Source organism: Felis catus, chromosome B1, assembly GCF_018350175.1.
Source record: "Felis catus isolate Fca126 chromosome B1, F.catus_Fca126_mat1.0, whole genome shotgun sequence".
Taxonomy (NCBI): domain Eukaryota; kingdom Metazoa; phylum Chordata; class Mammalia; order Carnivora; family Felidae; genus Felis; species Felis catus.
In genome coordinates this window covers 191,556,332-191,577,432 of record NC_058371.1, presented here as the reverse complement: position 1 = coordinate 191,577,432, position 21,101 = coordinate 191,556,332, and the positions used below count along the sequence as shown (strand labels likewise).

At 42.7% G+C, this 21,101-nt stretch overlaps 1 protein-coding gene across 3 annotated transcripts in view; it reads right to left on the bottom strand.

Annotated features, from left to right (window-relative positions):
- FAM184B (family with sequence similarity 184 member B) overlaps positions 1-21,101 on the bottom strand; it is a 156,983-nt gene that overhangs the window by 81,857 nt on the left and 54,025 nt on the right. The window lies entirely within an intron of this gene.

Here is a 21,101-nt window from a genome sequence, read left to right as displayed (position 1 = left end):
GACGCCTGGGTGGCTCAGTTGGTTAAGTGTCCAACTTTGGCTCAGGTCACGATTTCACGGTTCATGGGTTTGAGCCCTGCATCAGGCTCTGTGCTGGCAGCCCAGAGCCTGGAGCCTGCTTTGGATTCTGTGTCTCCCTCTCTCTGCCCCTCCCCTGCTCATCCTCTGTATCTCTCTCTCTCAAAAATAAATAAACATTAAAAAAAACTTTTTAATAAATAAACTTTAAAAAAGAGATTAAAAAAAATTGTCCCCAGGAGAGACTAGTAAGGAAGCAGGGAGGTGAGACAGGAAAGTGGTGGAAGCAAAGTGAAGTGAGGGAGTGATTAATGCATAAAGGCCACATATCTGTGGCAGAGATCCATAGGGGAGCTCTGGAGTGCCATGGGAATCCAGCAAAAGGTTTAAAGCTCAGATTTGTTAAAAACAGAAAACACTTTGGGGCACAAAAACAAACAACCCCCCCAAAAAAAACCAAAACATCAGAAAATAGAATTCAGCAGTATATAAAAAGGATTACACACCATGACCAAATGGGATTTATCCCAGGAATACAAAGTTGATTTAACATCTAAAAATCAGTTAATGGAATGCACCATATGAATAGAATAAAAGACAAAAAGGACATGATTGTCTCAATAGACACAGGACAAGCATTTGGTAAAATACAACACCCCTTTGTAATACCAACAACACTCAACAACCTAGAAATAGAAGGGAGCCTCCTCAATCTGGTAGAGGCAACAGCTTGCGCTGTATCCATGGTGAAACACTGTTTCTCTATAACTTCAGGAACAAAACAGGGGCACTTTGTTATTGCAGAGAAGAGAAGGAAGGAAGGTGGGAGCATGGTAGGGCCCAGGAACTGGCCTGAGCAACAGGTAGATGTTTACTAAAAGGGAAAAGCTACAGGTAGGACAGGCATGGGGAAGAAAATCAAGAAATCTGTATTGAACAAATTTAAAAAAAAATTTTAATGTTTTATTTATTTTTAAGACAGAGAGAGACAGAGCATGAGTGAGGATGGGGCAGAGAGAGAGGGAGACACAGAATGGGAAGCAGGCTCCAGGCTCCGAGCTGTCAGCACAGAGCCAGACGCAGGGCTCGAACTCATGAACCGTGAGATCATGACCTGAGCCGAAGTTGGATGCTTGACCAACTGAGCCACCCAGGAGCCTTGTCACACAGTTTCACACTTATAGACCCTTGACCTTTGTAGGTTGCTGTTTTTCCCTTGTTCATAAGTCTTGTCTATTGAATTGGACTAGAATTTCATTATCAATTTCCCACTACTTAGTTAAGACTTCATTAATGGCTTTCAAACCCTATTCCTTATATCCCCAAGTTCCTCTGTGAGACTGAAGGCCGTTGAAGGGATCAAGGTGGAGGCAAAGCAGGTGGAGACCCTCCTGAACCAGAGAAGAACTGTTTTCACACTGGGGGGTTACCAGACATGGAGTTTATAAATAATCCAAAAGGTTTCCATTACTTTAAAACAGTAAAAAACACAGGGGCTTAGATGATTATGAGAATAAATCAATCAGAAACATGATATGAGAGAAATTTTGGGGTAATTGTGTGTGTATGTATGTATATGTAATTATGAAATAGTTATTGAAGAAGGCCAAATGGCACCACTAGAGCAGACACCTGTGATACGTTTAATAACAGTTTACCTTAAGACTGCAGACCTTGAGGGGTGCCTGGGTGGTTCAATCAGTTAAGCTTCTGACTTCAGATCAGGTCACAATCTCCCAGTTCCTGAGTTCAAGCCCCATGTTGGGCTCCGTGCTGACAGCTCAGACCCTGGAGCCTGCTTCAGATTCTGTGTCTCACTCTCTCTCTGCCTCTCCCCTGCTCATGTTCTATCTATCTGTCTCTCTCTCTCTCTCTCTCAAAAATAAATAAATAAATTAATTAATTAATTAATTTTTTAAAAAAAAGAAACCACATATCCAGGATGCTGCCTAAAATCTCAATTTTTTTTAAGTTTATTTATTTATTTTGAAATAGACAGAAAAAACACAAATAGGGGAGGCACAGAGAGAAAAGGAGAGAGAGAAAGAATCCCAAGCAGGCTCTGAACTGTCAGCACAGAGACTGACATGGGGCTCAAACTCATGAAACATGAGATCACAAATTTGAGCCGAAATCAACAGACACTTTATCGACTGAGCCACCGAGGCACTCCTAAAATCTTCTTTTTCACCGTCTACATGTGACATACCTATTGGTTGGCTGTCTGTCTCCCTTCCTAAAATGTAGGCTCTGTGACAGAGGAGACTGGTCTTCTTTGTTCACTACTAATGATCCCTAGTGCCTGACTCAAGGTGAACACTAAAAATATTTCTTAAGTGGATGAGTGAATGAAGAAGGAATCAGAGCTCTATCTTGAACCATGTTGTTTTAAAGGTGTGAGATGAGCTTGACATCTTGTGAAGTCTTGGGAGAATAAGCACTGTTTCAAGAATGTGAATCTAATACTCTTTGATGTCAAGGTCAAGGGAAGGAAGCCCTTTTGTCCTCCCAGGAAGACTCGCCAATGAAATGAAGCTGCTATCTCTACAACTTGTTCCTCTCATCACCCTTGCACACAATTTGGCCACCTTTGGTTTCTACGGCTTCTAATAGTTTGCATCTAAGAGTGTATCTGGAGTAACTGAATGTTGAAACTGGTAATGCCACTGGCTGTCATTTGTGTCAATAATAAATACCATTTTTACAGAGTTTACTAATATCCCTAGAACAAGGTTAGGTGTGGTATACACATTCATAATCTCAGAAAATCCTCATAGTAATGTTGCAAAGTTAGTATTTTTATCCCCATTCTAAGAATGAAAATTTGAGTTTCAGAGAAGTTTAGTAACTTTTGCAAGGTCACAGAAGATAAGAAATTTTCACTAACTCTGAAGCACATGCTCACAGCCTGCTACTACACTGCATCTCCCTGTCCCATTCAACCACTTATTCCTTTATGCATTTACCGCACATCTCAGATGGACCAGATTTTGTTCTGGGCACAGAACATATGGTCGATAAGACAACTAAAGTTGTAGCCTCAAAAATATTATGATTCAATGGGAAAGTCAGACAAGAAATCGGTGAAGTTTCAGTACCTTGTGATAAGTGCTATGAGAAGGATCAGCACCAATTACTATGGAAACACAGAAGAAGGGGTCTATTTGGAAAGAAGACTTCCCGGGAAAAGTTAGCCTTGCCTACTCAATTTGGGATGACCTATTTCCTTTTACATGTCAACCTGCATATAGGCAAGAACAGTATGGCTTCTGTGTATTGTCTCCTAGCACTTGGGAGGAAGTTGAGGGTGCCACAGTTTCATAATAAATAGATCTATTATGATCCTGTTGCAGGCCATCAAGGATTTATGCTTTATTTCCACAGAGTTGCTGCAGGGGAACAGCCACCAAGCAGAGACCACATTTCGTAGCCCCCTTGTATCTACATGGGACCATAATTGCCAATGGAATGTAGCCAGATGTAGTGGTGTCATCTTCAGGCCAACAGTGGAGTTAAGGCGAAGAGGAGGGTTAAGAAGGGGGTATGTACTTTCCATAGTCTCTTTTTTCCATCTACAAACTTAATGAACAGGACTCAGAGGCTTTAGAAGAAGGTGGAATACAAGATGGAAGGCACTTAGGTCCTTGATGATTGATGGAAGACCATGTACTCACCAGGAGCACTGGCACTGATCTTTATATAAACAAGAAATAACCTATAGTATTGGACCTCTGAAGTCTTGGCATTTATTTGTTCCAACAGCTACTGTTACCCTAGGAAACCTCACAGGACTCAGCATACAGTCAGAATCCTATGATTACAGTGAAAGTCTACAAAGTAAACTCAACAAAGGGAAAAGATGAATGGGGAGAAGTCTGGAGGAAACTAGGCTCAAGCTTCCAAAAGTCCTTCCCCAGTGGAGTCCTCTTCCAGCACAATCCCACAGGACTTGCTTAATTTCCTTATCAAAGCATTGTAACAACAACTGTGAAATACTGTTTACCAAAGGAGCTCATTAAAGACTGAGTACAGTTTTTACTGGGGGCTAGCCAGGTAGGCAACTTCTACTGGCAGTACAAAAATACCAGATTCCCAGGAGGAAAGCAAGTGCTCAGTATAAATCACACCATTTGCATAAACAGTTTAGGCATAGTGAGTCACTCTTAACAGTCTGGGTGGTGGGAACCCTCTGGAGAGCTAAGTTCCCAGATGCCAAGTGAGGGCCACTTTGCAAGACAGCCAATCTAAGCATAAGCCATCTTGGGCCATCTAAGTTAACTCTTTCTGCACGCCTAATACCCAACTGATAAAGATTCTCTTCAGTAGAGTCAAGCTTGTGCCATGAGTAAATCTGAACATAAATAAGGCTTTCTCATGGTGAAGAGCAAAACATCCTTGAAAAGGTTATTCCATGAAATTTGGCATAGGTGATTCCATGAAGGATAAAATCAACTGGTGTAGGTGGTGATCATGGAGAATGGAATTCCTACATTCATCTACAGCTGTAGAACAGAAAACTTAGTTGAAGATTCTGCATATCCTGATGCCACAAAAGCACTCAATGAAAAAGAACCCAAAGAACTCAAAGAAGAAAGAACTCCACCCGTTTGAGTAGAAACCACTGTCCTCTAGGTTTTGAGGACTATAACTGTTTCCAGCATTTGCTCATGTGAGTCTGCTCTGTCCTGTGAAAACTCTCCCCACGTGCATACCCTTGAATTAACACAAGATCAGAGGTAGCAGAGAGGGTATCACACTGTGGGTGGGCACATGATGTCTGAGGGCTCTTGCGCACATGCACGTTTACTCATGGCGGCTCCCAATGAAAAGTCCCCAACTAATCTCCACCAAGGGTCTGCTCCAATTGTTCTGTTTGCCTGAGATCCAGTTACAGAACTCCTGGAGTCCAGAAGTGCCCTCCTCCCTTTCCCCTCATGCCCTCACCCAGAAGGTTACTCCAAGGATAGTGTATGCACAAATAAGAAAGTATATTATGTTATGTTATATTTCATATTTCTCACCCTCTTTTACACAAATGTGCATTAATCTAGACCGTGATTTTTTTTTTACCCTGCAATAGATCTTGGAGGTTATGTAATTCTGTACATAAAGCAATTCCTTATTTTTATTTTTGGCTGCTTCATATGCCATTGTATGGATGTGCTATAATTTATTTTTCTGCTGCTTTCTGATAGACATTGAGGTGTTTCTCCATGGAAGATTATTGATATGTTTCTCATTTCACTGTTAAGAAACAAACTTTTTTTTCCTTTTCCATTCCTGCCAGTAAACTTGAGGTCTGCTTTTTGCATATGAAATTCTAATGTTTTTATTTATTTTTGAAGGAGAGAGAGAGACAGAGCATGAGCAGGGGAGGGGCAGAGAGAAAGGGAGACACAGAATCCGAAGCAGGCTCCAGGCTCTGAGCTGTCAGCACAGAACCTGATGCAGGGCTCGAACTCACGAACTGTGAGATCATGACCTGAGCCGAAGTCGGATGCTTAACCGACTGAGCCACCCAGGCGCCCCTGCTTATGAGCGAAATTCTAGAGCTTGGCGTTTAAAAAAAAAAACAACAACCCACATCTTCATAATTAATACAGAAGCCTAGTGAAGAGACGGAGGAAGAGTCCCTTCTCCTTGCAGGAGAAAGGGACGCCATTTTGTGTCATAAACCTAACTCAAAAAATTTTGAGAACATTCAAATGTGTCAAATTTGTCTTCCTGTGCAACATGGAGACGTGTGTGAATGTTCACGACTACGACCATGGCAAGGGCATTCCTGGGGGGCTCCACTGGGATATCCTGCCTACTATCAAGACATCTTCTTCTTTTTCTATCTTCTCCACTTCCTCATTCTTGTAAGTTTGCTCTCTGAGATTAACCTCTCTTTCTTTACCTGGTGCAATAGTCTGTTTTCATCTTAACTGCCCCCACCACCACTGCCAATTTTTAACCTGAACTCCATGGCCAATCATTTCAACTACCTTCTTATTGACATCCTCAAACCTTCTGCCCATCTCATCTTTAGCCTCACATCCTTGGTATTCAAAACAGCAGATCAACCCAACCACCTCAACTGTTGTCAAATACTCCTAACTGGTCCGTAAGATTCCCAACCTCTGAATCACTATATTGCACATCTGAAACTAATGTAACACTGTATGCTAACTAACTAGAATTAAAATAAAAATGTTAAATAAAAAAAAAAGAAACTTGACAAGTATGGATTTGAGGCAGTCTGGAACATTAAATAAGACCTTGTTAGATTGAAAAAAAAATATATACCTGACTTCACCTGTGGTCTCCATGCTGATACCTTTAATCAATATGTCTCGAAGTCATTCCTTATTCCTTTTCCCTATAAGGGCTATTTTAATTTTCTACCACATTTCATAGGCCACATCCCCAATTCTTGGCCCATTCCTATTCTACTATACAGTGTTATCTCTTGCTTTTTGGAGGAGCAGTCATTAAGAGCTTGAGCTCCAGGGCTAGCCAACCTAGGTTGGAGTTCCAGCCTCACTGTTTCCTACCTGGTGACTTGGGAAGATAATTCAACCTCTCTAGAGCTCAGTTCCTTTAACAGCAAAATGGTATTAACAAAGGGAACCTGGGTGGCTCAGTCGGTTAAGCATCTGACTTGATTTCAGCTCAGGTCATCATCTCACAGTTGTGGGACTGAGCCCCATGCTTGGGATTCTCTCTCTCCTTCTCTCTCTGCCCCTCCCCTGCTCTCTCTCTCTCTCTCTCTCTCTCTCTCTCTCAAAAATAAATAAATAAACATTTTAAAAAATGACATTAACAACAGCATCAATCTCTTAGGGCTATATTGAGAACTACATGAGAGAATGCACCGAAACACTAGATATCGAATAACTGCATAATTAATGTACCTGAGATCCAGAGAAAAAAAGACTTGAATTCTTAACCATAAGCTGGGAAAAAGTATTTAGTGCAGTGTTGGGGCAGAAGCAGACTGGTACAGTTAAGGAGAGAATGGAGGGCAGGGAAAGGGAGGTGACTGATGGGTGCCTACTATTCCCCAAAGACACTGGTGAAGGGAAGGGGAACAGAGCAGATGGACAAACAGGATCAAATCAAGTGGGAGACACTAGAGAAAGGAAGATGAGAAGAATTTAGAAGAACAGAAAAGATGCAATATAACTAAGTTTTATTTGGAACCATTGGAAAAAAGTATAAGACATTTCACTTCCTATATAAAGTGTCCTTTAGTCCCCTACAAACAATAGAAACTTACTCCATTCATCTTTCTTCCAGTGCACTTTGCAGCACTTGGTTGTTATGGTCCTTTCATGTCACAAGATGGACACTTGGGTGCTAGATGTTGAAGTAAAATGTGAGCTTCATCAGAGTAGGGACCTCAGGGACCCTCAACAGGACCTTTCTATATTACATAGTTCCCAGGCACCTAGTATAGTCAATGTCCGGCTTGATTCAGGTTCTCAGAGTTTTAATGTTAAACAGAAGGAGGACTTTGTAAAGGGGTGGTGAAAGACTAAAAGAATAGGATTCGAGAAGGGAGACCTGCAGGAGCAGAGGCCCTCAAGTGGCAACATACAGGAAACAAAGATAACAATGAAAATACTAGGCTTGGAATCTCTCCTGCCTGAGTTTAGATCCTGTTTGTCATTTGATGTATGGACCCAGATGCTATTTGCTATCTGTGTGACCTTGCACGTGCTATATCATCTCGCTGAGTCTCAGTTTCCTCATTTGTATAAGGGGGAGAATAAGGGGGAGCTTTATTGAGTTATGGAAGAATTAAATGAGATACTGCTCTAAGGCATGTTGCATGGTGCCAGGCTCACATTAAGCATCTGATGAAACTCCGCTGTTACTATTATGGTTTCCTGTAGGGCACTTTAATCTCGACAGAGGTCCCTGCAGCAGTGGCATTTCTCCTAAGGAAGGCAATATGGTAGGAACAATGGAGCTGGCCAGGAGCCTCTGGAATGAGATGGGTGTAGGTTTACCTTCCTGGTAGCAGAGATTGCTGGTGTGCCCAGTATCTGTTTCTCTCCTACATCCTTAAAAATAGAAGGTTTAGGGGCACCTGGTGGCTCAGTAAGTTAAGCGTCCGACTCTTGGTTTCAGCTCAGGTCATGATCTCACAGTTGGTGAGTTCAAGCCCTGCATCAGGCTCTGTGCTAGCAGTGTGGAGACTGCTTGGGATTCTCTCTCTCCCTCTCTTTCTGCCCCTCCTCCACTTGTGCTCTCTATCTCTCCCAAAATAAACTTAAGAAAAAAATAGAAGCCCTAACCTTTCCATGGGAAGTTTGCCACAATTCTCAGCTTCCCTTCCAGCTCTGAACAGCCATGTGATCAAGTTCTGCCCAGCTGGATATAAGCAGACATGTCATTCCTTTCTTCCAGGATGGGTCCTCTATTTCTGAGCGGTCTTCTTGGACCATGTTGTGAACACCATGGGCTAAGATTGGCAGAACAATGAGATAAGAGGAGCCAGGGCCTTTGCTGCCGTGGAAGGCCATGCCAGCCCTGGACTGATTTCAACTGGATTGCATTTGGGTTTTCTGTCACTCTCAGAAAACCTAATTCAGTTGATATATATCCTTTCTGACTCTTATCTTTTTAAAAAACTGTTCAAGTTATTTAACTTCTTGGAAACTGTTTCTTGCCTATAAAATAGACCTGTTTTTTAAGGATACGATAGGATTACATCTCTGAGGTTCTGGCACATAGTAGGTACTCATTAAATGTTTCTTCCTCCTCTCTTCTCATGTTCTGCTCTCAAAAAGAAACGTCCCCCTTTTTTGGAGACTCAATCTGCTCCTCCCGCCGCCCTCTACGTCTGCAATTGTTGAGCAGAATTGGAGCAGACCCACCCTTTCTCTGGGCTTGGTGCCATGCTTTCTTTCACTCACCACCTAGCCAACTGAAACATCAAAGGAACTGCCCGAACCTCATTTATAAATCCACCTCCTCAGTAGGAGGCCGACTTCAGAATCCATCAAGGGACATGAATAATTTAGCAGCCAAGAGAAATACTGAGCCAGTCAGTCTTCCCAAGGGTTTTAGAAATCCACTGCTAATGGTTTGATTCCGGAGAAAATTTCAGCAGAGGGCTTGTGAGGGTCTTAGAGGTTGAGTATTGTAGGTTTAACAAAGTCATAATTTATGTATTATGTGCATGAGATCCTGAGGAAGTTTTCCATCAAGTCTGGAAGCAGGAGTCAGAAGTGAAATAAAAAAGGAAGGAAGGAAATAATATTTATTGAGTGCCCAGAGTATAAGCTTCACTGGGCCAGGTAACTGACATAGGATTTTTAAATTAATCTTTTTTTATTATTTTTTTAAGTTTATTTATTTATTTTGAGAGAGAGAATGCAAGTGAGAGAGGGGTGGAGAGAAAGAGAGAGAGAATCCCAAGCAGGTTCTGCACTGTCAGTACAGAGTCCAATGTGGGGCTCGGACTCATGAACCATGAGATCATGACTTGAGCCAAAGTTGGACACTTAACCAACTGAGCCCCAGGCACCCCTTCAAATAATCTTCTAATGATTCTAGAAAGTGACCATTCTCATGATTATCCCTATTTTACAGTTGAGGAAACTGACATTGGGTGGCCTAACTTAACGTGCAAGGGTCCTACGGCATGGTGCTCACTAGGAGCCTTTACAGACTACTGGATCTGGCTTCATATCACAGCATCACCACTTTCTAGCTGTGTGACTTCGAGTATGTGATTGAACCTCTCTGATTCTCAGTAACCTCATCTAAGGCATGGAAAACACAATGCCTACCTCGTAGATTTGCTTGGAGATTAAAATGACATAGTGAACCTAAAACCCTATAGCAGTGTTTCTAGCACACAGTAAACACTCAAGAAATGCTGTTATTATTTTTACTATTATTGATACTATTACAAAAGTCATTGAGCTAAAAAGTAAGGGTGCTGGGATTCAACCCCAAACCCTTCTGGATCCAAAATTAAAAGAAACAGAAGCATAACTGTGGTTAGAAAAGAGCTGGTAATATTCTTCCCTACAAGGTTTTTTGTAGCATTTACCACATTTGCAGAATTTAGCAGTCATGGTGCTCAGCCCCGGAAAAACAGAGAAAACTAAAAATCATTTTATTTAGGAACTTGTATGAGATATGGTAGATGTATTATTTGTCCATTTTTTTCCCTTTCCCTCCCCTTCCTGGCCATGGCCCTCCCAGTCTATGGACCTCATTTACTTGAATCCCTGTTGGGCTTTATTTATCACTTGCTTTGGCAAATGGAATTTGAGAGTACTTGTTGCAAACAGAGGCTTTAAATGTGTTCGTGTTTTGGCTTGCCCTCTTGTGCTTCTACCTTTTGCCACTGGAAGAGTACACGCAGGGTAGCCACAGTTCCCAGAATGAGAGACAAGTGGAACCTTCCAGACCTCAACTCAAAGCCTGGAGCTATCCTGGTTCAGCCAAGCTCAGCAGAGAGCCGCTGAGCAGCAGCCAGGCTGAGCATGAAACAAACCACTGTTGTTGGAGGCCACTGAGATTTTAGGGTTGTTTATAACACAGCGTTATTGCCGGGAAAACACAAAGAGAGAGAGAAAGAAACAAGTAAGACAACTAGTATATTGGGGCACCTGGGTGGCTCAGTCGGTTAAGCGTCTGACTTCGGCTCAGGTCATGATCTCACAGTTTGTGGGTTCCAGCCCCATGTCGGGGTCTGTGCTGACAGCTGAGAGCCTGGAGCCTGCTTTGGATTCTGTGTCTGCTTCTCTTTCTGCCCCTCCCCAACTTGTGTTCTGCCTCTCTATGTCTCTCAAAAATAGATAGATAGATAGATAGATAGATAGATAGATAGATAGATAGATAAATAGATAAATAAATTTAAAGACAACTAGTATATTTAACAGTATCTGATGTACTTTGCTAGCAGTCTTCAGGGGCACAGGGAAAGGCACAGGAAAGCAAGGATCACACTGCCCCCACCTTCCATCCTGCATCATCATTAATGGATCACTCCCACCAACAAATAAATGTGCTGTAATTTTTTTCATTAACAAAAATCCTTCTTAATCCCAGTCCCCCATTTTTCTGCACCCCTTTATAAAGACTTCTCAAATACTTTGTTTGTACCTATTGTCACTAATTCCTTCCACCCTCTTCTCTCTTGAACCCTCTCCAAACAGGCTTTCAAGCTGACCAATCCACCAAGCCAACTTCTCACTCTTTCACTAATGATCTCTACATTGCTAAAACAGTAGCCAATTCTGAGTCTCCAACTGTTCAACTTTTTGGCAGCTTTTTGACATTAGAAATCACTTCCTCCTCCCCAAAACAGTCTTCACTTGGCTCCCATAATACATCATCCACCTACTGACCACTGGCCACTCCTCATCTGGCTAGTTCCTCGTCATCTCTCACCCTTTAAATAGGGGTTCCCCAAAGCTTAGGCCTCAGATTGCTACTCTTCTCTACAAACATTCCTTTGGGATCTTATCCAAGCTCATGATTTCATGCATGCTTATTTGCTAATGACTCCCAAATTAAATGGCCAGGTTGGACCCATCAGCTGAACGTCCGACTCATGTATCCTCTTGCTTACCAATATCTTCACTCGGATAGCTAATATACATCTCACATTTAATTCTGGATTTTTCCTTCAAAACCTGCTCCTCCCACAATGTTCTCCATCTCACCTCATGCAATATTCTCCAACTCCCTCCGTCTAGTTGCTTAGGTCAAATTTTGGAGTTGACCAACAAGTTCATGAAAAGATGTTCAACACCATGTCACTCATCATTAGGGAAATGCAAATCAATACTACAATAAGATAGCACTTCACAACTATCAGGATGTTTTTTGTTTGTTTGTTTGTTTTGAGAGAGTGAGGGCAAATGGACGAGGGGCAGAGAGAAGGAGAGAGAGAATCCCAAGCAGGCTCTGCACTGTCACTGCAGAGCCTAATAGCCTAATTCAGGGCTTGAACTCACACACCATGAGATTGTGACCTGAGCCAATCGTGACCTACCACTTAACTGACTAAGCCACCCAGGTGCCCTAGGATGGTTATTTTTAAAAAAACAGAAGACAAGTGTTGATGAGATGTGGAGGAATTGGAACCCTTGTGCATGGCTGGCAGGAATGTAAAGTGGTGTAGCCACTTGGAAAACGGTAGGAGGGTTCCTCAAATAATTAAACGTAGAATTACCAGTTGATACAGTAATTATACTTCTAGAGTTTCAATTCCAAGAGAATTGAAAGCACGGACTTGAACAGGTATGTGTACACCCATGTTCACAGCATTATTCACAATAGTCAAAAGACAGAAACAACCCAAGCGTCCATCAGTGGATGGATGGATAAACAAAATGTAGTATATACATACAATGTTATTCACACTTAAAAAGAAAGAAATTCTGGGGCACCTGGGTGGCTCAGTCAGTTGAGTGTCCGACTCTTGGTTTCACCCCAGGTCATGATCTCGCCATTCATGAGTTCAAGCCCCATGTCAAGCTCTGCGCTGATGGTGCAGAGTCTGCTTGGGATTCTCTCTCTCTCTCTCTCTCTCTCTCTCTCTCTCTCCCTTTCTCTATGCCCCTCCCCTGCTCACACACACACTTTCTCTCAAAATAAATAAATAAACTTAAAAAAAAAGAAGTTCTGACATATGCCAGAACTTGGATGAACTTTGAAGACATTATGCTAAGTGACATAAGCCAGTCACGAATGACAAATATTGTGTGATTGTTTATATGAGGATCCTAGAGTAGTCAAATTCACAGAGACAAAAAGTAGAGTGGTGGTTGCAGGGGCTGGAGGAAGGTATGGGAATGTGGAGTTATTGTTGACAAGGTATAGAGTTTCAGTTTAGGAAGATGAAAAAGTTCTAGAGCTAGCTGGTGATAATGGTTGCACGATGTGAATGTACTTAAATGCCACCGAACTATACATTTTAAAATGATAAATTTTATGTTATTTATATTTTGTCAGAATAAAAACATGGTTAAAATTTCCTGGCTCAAATATGTCTCTCACATCCCACATCCACTCCCTGAATGTGACCACTTTTCACCTTCCCATCCTCCCCTTAAACTGAGTCATGAGCACCTCCCACCTGGACCACTGCAATGACCTCCCAACTCTTGCTTCTGCCTTCCCCATACAGTCTGCTAAAAGTCAGCCAAATCATGTCCCTCCACTGCTCAAAATCTTCCCCTTGTTTCCAGTGCACTCAGGAAATGTCAGGGCCTTAAAATGGCCAATAGGGGGTTACCTGACCTGGCTCCCCATGACCTTTCTGAGCTCACCTCATGCTCTTTCTCAATCCGCCCACCTTCCACTGCACTGACATCCCTGCTATGCCTCAGTCATGCCATGGCCCTCTCTCTGTATCTGTGCATATATTGTTGCCTTTTGGGGATTGCCATCCTTCCATCTGACATCTACATGGCTTTGGGTTTCTGCTCATATGCCACCTTATTGGTGGTACTTGCCCTGATTACCCCAAAGCCTTGCTCTCCCTGTATCTTTCCCCCTTGATTTTTCTCCATGTCACCTTCATCTGACGTATTATATATCTAACATATTTTTAAAAATTTACTTATTTGCCTCCCTCTCCAGAAAATGAGTTGTATGCAGAGACTTTCGTCTGTCAAGTCCACTACTAGATCCCAGAACAGTGCCTGACATGTGCAAAGGACCCTGTAAATATTTGTCGAACAATGAAGTTTCTCTTTATCCTAGCAGAAAGGCGTCAGAATGAGTTGGGTTTAAAAAGATGAGCAGTTGTCAGCTAGGTGGGCAGGGAGGGGAGGAGAATACAGGTAGAGGGAGTCTCAGAAACAGCAGGTAGCACAAAAGCATGACACAGAATGGGCTGGGAAGGGACACACAAGGGGAGCCCTCCTGGGGAGGAACATTAGCAGAAAGGGGAGGACAGTGTGACACAATGCTGGACAGGCAGGCAGGGCTTGGACCCTCAAGGCTGCAGCATCCAAGCTAAGGGGTTTATCCTGTGTGCCTAGCACGTAGTGATCGCGTAGATTCCCATGGGACCTTGCCCCCCAGGAAGCCTGGTGTGGTAGGTCGTGGGGTCGAGGTGGTGGTGGGGCAGGGATCTGCATTTTTCACATTCATCTGCAGAGTCCTCAGACCCTGAAAAATGATGTGTGCATACATTGGGGAGCTATGTTTACATGTCTTACAGGAAGCTTTTCTCATAAGATTCTGCCTGTCTGTAATGTGGTGAATAACACACTCCGTAATGGTTAATTTGATGTGTCAGCTTGATTAGGCCATGGGATGCCAGCTATTTGGTTAAACAGGATTCTGGGTGTGTCTGTGAGTGTTTCTGAATGAGATTAACATTTGAATCAGTAGGCAGAGTGAAGCGGACTGCCCTCCCCAGTGTGGGTGGGCCTCCGCAGCTCCAATGGAGGACTGAATAGAAGGAAAGGCCGTGGTGAGGGAGAATTCACTCTGACTGCTGCATGTGGAATCAGTCTTCTGCCCTTGGACAGGGCACCATTGGTTGGTTCTCCTCAGGCCTGCGGACTTGGGGCTGAAATTTACATGGCCAGTGCTCATGGGTCTCCAGCTTGCCAGACCAGACATCAGGCGGCCTCTCTGCTTTCATAACCTGGTGAGCCAATTCCTTATAAGAAATCATTCACAAAAAAAAAAAAAAAAAGAAAAAAAATTCCATCGACTATTCTAAGTGCTATACATTAAAAAAAAAAAGAAATCATTCACGTGCGCACGTGTGTATGTGTGTGTGTGTGTGTGTGTGTGTGTGTGTGTGTGTATTCTGTTTCTGTGGAGAACCTAATACACTCTCCAGTTCATAAGTTTGCGACCACCGCCCTGGCTGCAGAGTGGAGTCCTGATATAATGGGGGCAGAAAGAGGACTGCAGGATGCCCAAGAACAAGCTGGGGTGGCAAAAGTTGGAATTAGAGCCAGAGAGGGGAAGAAGTACCAGGAAGATGGCAGACCTAGAGATGCTCTGTATGTGGGGTGGGGAAGAGGGAAAAGAGTCCAGAGGATTCTCCTGCTTGCACGACTGAGGGGGTGTCCATTCCACCCCACCTCGGAAACATAGCATCCTGGGATGCCAGAACATGGAAAGGCTGTGGTCCTTGCTCTTGACTCAAATGTCTGCACACATGGTGGAGCCCCAACTTCCTCGCACCAAGTCAGAATAGAGGACTAGCTAGCTCTTAAGAAGGAAGACCTGAATTTGAGTGCCAAAATGCCCAGAAAGAGCAGAGGTCATGAGGTTGCTACCCCTTCCTTTGTGGAAATGGGATAGAACAGGTTCCAAGTGAGGCTGGGCTCCTGCAGGAAAAAGGGCTTGGGACGGATTCCTAGATGGAGTCCTTGATGCTAATTAAAATCTCACCATTACCTTGGGGCACCTGGGTGGCTCAGTTGGTTAAGCGTCTGACTTTGGCTCAGGTCATGATCTCATGGTTCATGAGTTCCAGTCCTGCGTCAGGCTCTGTGCTGACAGCTCACAGTCTGGAACCTGCTTTGGATTCTGTGTTTCCCTCTCTCTCAAAAATAAACGTTGAAAAAAAAAATCTCCCCATAACCCATCAGAGAGCCATTGCTAGGTACCTAGCTGCACATGGCTGTGCTGGGAGGCTTAGGCTTCTGAGTAACTGACACCCACTGTCTCTCAAACCAGTTTAGACTGCGACTTAGCTAAAAGGTGAGTGCAGTTTCTCCAAAGGATCTTTTTTTTTTCAATGTTTATTTATTTTTGAGAGAAAGAATGCAACAGAGCATGAGCAGGGGAGGGCCAGAGAGAGAGGGAGACAGAGTCCAAAGCAGGCTCCAGGCTCTGAGCTGTTAGCACAAGCCTAATGCGAGGCTCAAACCCACAAACTTGGGCGTCATGACCTGAGCCGAAGTCTAACACTTAACCAACTGAGCAACCCAGGCGCCCCTCTCCAAAGGCTCTCAATTAGAGCACCTTTTTTCCCTGGTCCAGGCCTGCTCTCACACAGACATGGGCCTTCCTGCCTTCTAGTCAGCTGCACTAAAGCAGATGTGGGACCTGGAAAGTGGTCACCTTGTCTTGTAAACATGGAATTATTTGTTTACAGCTTTTTGGAAAGGGAAGACTAGGGATAGTTCCCTTGGTTAGCTAACCTGGTCAATGGATACGAGTATGTTAGTCATACTTCCTTTGTGGATAAAGCCAATCCAAAGAAATCTTAACACTGCTCACAGGGAATATTGTAACAGACAAGTAATCCAAACTGGGGCATCAAAATCTATAACAGCGCACACAAATGAAATTGTGTGAACTCAAAAGCAGAAACAGCAGCTCTTCAAGTTCACCTGTTTAAATTACGATTTTATAAAGTTAAATTCTGATAGCAGGTTGTGTGTGTATCTACACAGACATGCATATCCATTTGCTCCATACAAATGGTGTAACAATGAGTGCTATTGTTATTTTTACATAGCACTTTACAGTTCACAAAGCAACTTTAAAGGTAAACCCCACAGCATGAAAGATAAATATATTGAATGCTCGTTCTAAATGAATTTTTATTTTCTTCACTGTTCTCTGGGGGAAAAAAATCTCCTTAAGAATTTTCCAATCCATTTATTGTACCTTCTGCATAATGTTCAGTAAATGGTATGTTTCAAGCTAAATATTCTTGTCCAAATAACACCTTAAAACCCAAAGACCCATTTACAATACTCGGGTCTCCTTTGCAAATTGTCTTCCCAGCCATAGCTGAGTTTCTATGCTGTGACCATGGGTGGCCTTGAGTACTACAGCAGGGAATTCTTTTACATTTTATCTTGTTAATGTTTATTTATTTATTTTGAGAGAGAGAAAAAGCATGCACGAGCAGGGAAGGGGCAAAGAGAGAGAAAAGAAAGACTCCCAAGCAGGCTCCATGCTGTCAGCACAGAGCCCGACGTGGGGCTCAAAGTCATGAACCATGAAATCATGACCTGAGCCAAAATCAAGAGTAGGTCGCTTAACCTACTGAGACACCTAGGTGCCCCCTCAAGCAGGGAGTTCTGCTAGATGCTCTGTTCGATTCTCAATTTATGGGTGATGGGTAGACATGGCTCACTTAACCTTCACACAAGAAATGGAAGAGCCACACTGGGGCAAGCTCACAGACCAGACCATCTTTTGTCTCTGGCTTGTCCTATCAGGAGCATCTGTGAGAAAACAGAGTCCACAGAAGCCGGCCACAGCAGGGGCCTCAAAAAGTTAGAGTAGATTCAGTTAAAATTAAAGATATAAAATTGAAGAGGCAAGATGGTGTTTTAAAATCACACACACACATCAACAAAGAAAAGGGTCAAGAATATACCAGAATATGACTAGGGTGATCTCTGGATGGTACAAAATGAATGGTGATCAATTTTTCTCCTTTTTTGTTTTTTGTTTGTTTTTGTGCATTCTCCATTTTTTTCTATAATGAGTGTGTACTTCAGTTATATCAGAAAAAAAAATCTAGTTGTTTTTCTTTTATTTTAAGGTTGGGATATACCATTGAACTGTTCAGCATCAATCAATCCACAAGGGTCTGGGCCTGAGACAAAAGCCCTGGAGGGAGAAACAGATTCTGACAGAGAAGAATCAAGTCCTGAGGCCTCGCCTGACCATGCTGCCTCCACCTGGCTGGTCTATTTTGGTCTGAATGGCCCAATGATAAATGTGTTGTCTTTTCCATTAAGGTCTCTAGTTCTACAAAGAAGAGTTTAAGAGACTTCAGCAAGTGGTGCTGGGAAAACTGGACAGTGACAGGCAGAAGAATGAACCTGGACCACTTTCTTACACCATACACAAAAATAAACTCAAGATGGATGAAAGACCCAAACAAAGGACAGGAAGCCATCAAAATCCTCGAGGAAAAAGCAGGCAAAAACCTCTTTGATCTTGGCTGCAGCAACTTCTTACTCACATGTCTCCAGAGTCAAGGGAAACAAAAGCAAAAATGAACTACTGGTACCTCATCAAAATAAAAAGCTTCCGCACAGTGAAGGAAACAATCAGCAAAACTAAAAGGCAACTGACAGAATGGGAGAAGATATTTGCAAATGACATATCAGATAAAGGGTTAGTATCCAAAATCTACAAAGAACTTATCAAACTCAACACCCAAAGAACAAATAATCCAGTGAAGAAATGGGCAAAAAACATGAGTAGACACTTCTCCAAAGAAGACATCCAGATGGCCGACCAACACATGAAAAAATGTTCAACATCACTCCTCATCAGGGAAATACAAATCAAAACCACAATGAGATGCCACCTTACACCTGTCAGAATGGTTAACATTAACAACACAGGCAACAACAGATGTTGGCAAGGATGCAGAGAAAGAGGATCTCTTTTGCATTGTTGGTGGGAATGCAAGCTTGTGCAGCTACTCTGGAAAACAGTATGGAAGTTCCTCAAAAAACTAAAAATAGAACTACCCTATGACCCATCAATTGCTCTATTGGGCATTTATCCAAGGGATGCAGCTGTGCTGTTTCAAAGGGACACATGCACCCCCATATTTATAGCAGCACTATCAACAATAGCCAAAGTATGAAAAGAACCCAAATGTCCATCGATGGATGACTGGGTAAAGAAAATGTGGTATATATACACAATGGAGTATTACTCGGCAATCAAAAAGAATGAAATCTTGCTATTTGCAATTATGTGGATGGAACTGGAGGGTATTATGCTAAGTGAAATTAGTCAGAGAAAGACAAAAATCATATGACTTCATTCATATGAGGACTTTAAGAGACAAAACAGAATAACATAAGGGAAGGGAAACAAAAATAATATAAAAAACAGGGAGGGGGACAAAACAAAAGAGACTCATAAATATGGAGAACAAACTGAGGATTGTTGGAGGGGTTGTGGGAGGGGGGATGGGTTAAATGGGTAAGGGGCATTAAGGAATCTACTCCTGAAATCATTGCTTCACTATATGCTGACTAATTTGGATGTAAATTTTAAAAAATAAAAAATAAAGTTAAAGAAAAAAAAGAGTTTAAGAGAGTCTTGTTGCTGCTGTGGGTGTAATGAGGTGTGAAAAACTTTGATCCAGGAGACAGGGAACCACGGGTCACAGACAAATAATGGATGCCAATGTTCGGTGGCCACTCTCTGCTTTCAGAGATGAGCTCTTGAGGTCAAATTCGCATAAACCTCTTCGGAAAACAAATGTAACAACAACAGCAAGAGCATTTGGCTTCTGTAAACCTGAGGGCAAACCTGCTATCTGTACTGCCTCAACAATTCTGGAATAATCCCCTCCAAACCACTCTCCCCATGACTACTCAACTTGACAACCCCTTCACCCCTTGCTCACCAGTGTGTTCTTTCTAAACCTAAGGGCTGACTGTATGACAATCCTGCTTAACAATCCTCAGAGGCTCCTCATCACCCACAGCAGTGGCTCTCAACCTTTTGCTGTCCCAGTGTCCCCGATGGTAGGAAATGGTCTATGGGGACTCACCACTGTAGAGCCTGTTGGTTTTGTTGGGACAGTCATGACACACTTTTGTGTGTCCAGATGCCAAACCCTGGGCCAGGCAACTAGCAGGCACACAGTAGGTCCTCTGTGACAGGTTGCTGAAGTGAACTAGCTGGGACTGTTACACAGCACTGTATCCTCCCCACCTGGCAGAACCCCTCGTCCAGAATTTGACAGAAGATAAATGAATAAATAAGTGACGGACAAGTGAACGAAGAACTCCATGTGACAGAGAGGGGACATCACTCAAATGTGATACACCCAAGTGATATTATATAGAGCTGCCTTGGAAGAGAGGCACGCAATTCTTATCTTCATCTAACTAGTGAAAACAATTTTACTCACCCCAGGTAGTAAAGTCAGAAAATAATAGAAATTATTCTTCAGTAAACATTTAGTAAGCATCTAATATGAGTCTGACCTTGAATCTAGAGCTCTTTTCACTCCGTTCAAATCCAATAGCTATCTGTGGGGTTACAAAAACCCTTAATAGAACATTCTGTGGGTGAGCATCTAAGAGGTTGCCAGGATGGGTTCTGATAATAACATTAAGTATAAAATCATGTCTATTTTCACTGATGGTGACAGTCTTCTTTCTCTTGGCTGAGTTCCCTGAATCAATCTTAAGTCTTCCAGCATTAGAAAGCCCAAAATACATTTGTTACATACTCCTGAAAGTCCCTTCTTTGCTTTTAAAAGAGAAAGAAAGATCCAAAGGTCATGGAGTAATGCCTTCCCTGCATTTCTTGGTCTGATCCTTCTTGTCCAGTAAAAATATGTGAAACTCCCCTTTAAAATCTTTATGTTTTAGGGTCACCTGGGTGGCTCAGCTGGTTAAGCATCCAACTTCAGCTCAGGTCATGATCCTACAGTTCATGGGTTCGAGTCCCACATTGGGCTCTATGCTGACAGCTCAGAGCCTGGAGCCTGCTTTGGATTCTGTGTCTCTCTCTCTCTCTCTGCCTCTCCCCCACTCACACTCTGTCTCTCAAAAATAAATAAACATTAAAAAAATTAAAATCTTTATGTTTTAGCAACCAAATCCTAGAAATGTACAGATTTAACAATCAGAGCTCTTCTAGATACAAAAACAGAAAATCAAATTCACTAGGTTGGGGAAAAGAAGGCAATTAATTGGCTCATGTACCTGAAAAGTCCAGAGCCAGTTCTGGCTTCTGGTACAGATAGATCCAGGCTCTCAAATGTCTATTGACTCTATCTCTTTCCATCTCATAGTTTTGCTTCCCTTTGAGCTGGCTTTATTCTTCAGGAGGTTCTTAGCAAAGTAGCCACAGGCAGCTTCAAGAATACATTTTACCAACTTAGCATGCCCCTAGAAAGAGAGTGCCTCTTTGCCAACCACTTCAACAAAGTCTCAAGATATTCACCCAAGAAGAGTCATGGTTTCTAACACTAACTTCTGTGGCCAATGAGATAGAATACACTGATCAGGTAAGCTCAGGTCATGTGGGATCCAGGAAAATGGGGCCTACCTGCCTCAACCATATGGTCTAGAGACTGAAGTGGGGGACACTGTGCCAGCACGAACAGATGCCCACTACAGCCAGTACTCCTGGGAAAGACAAGA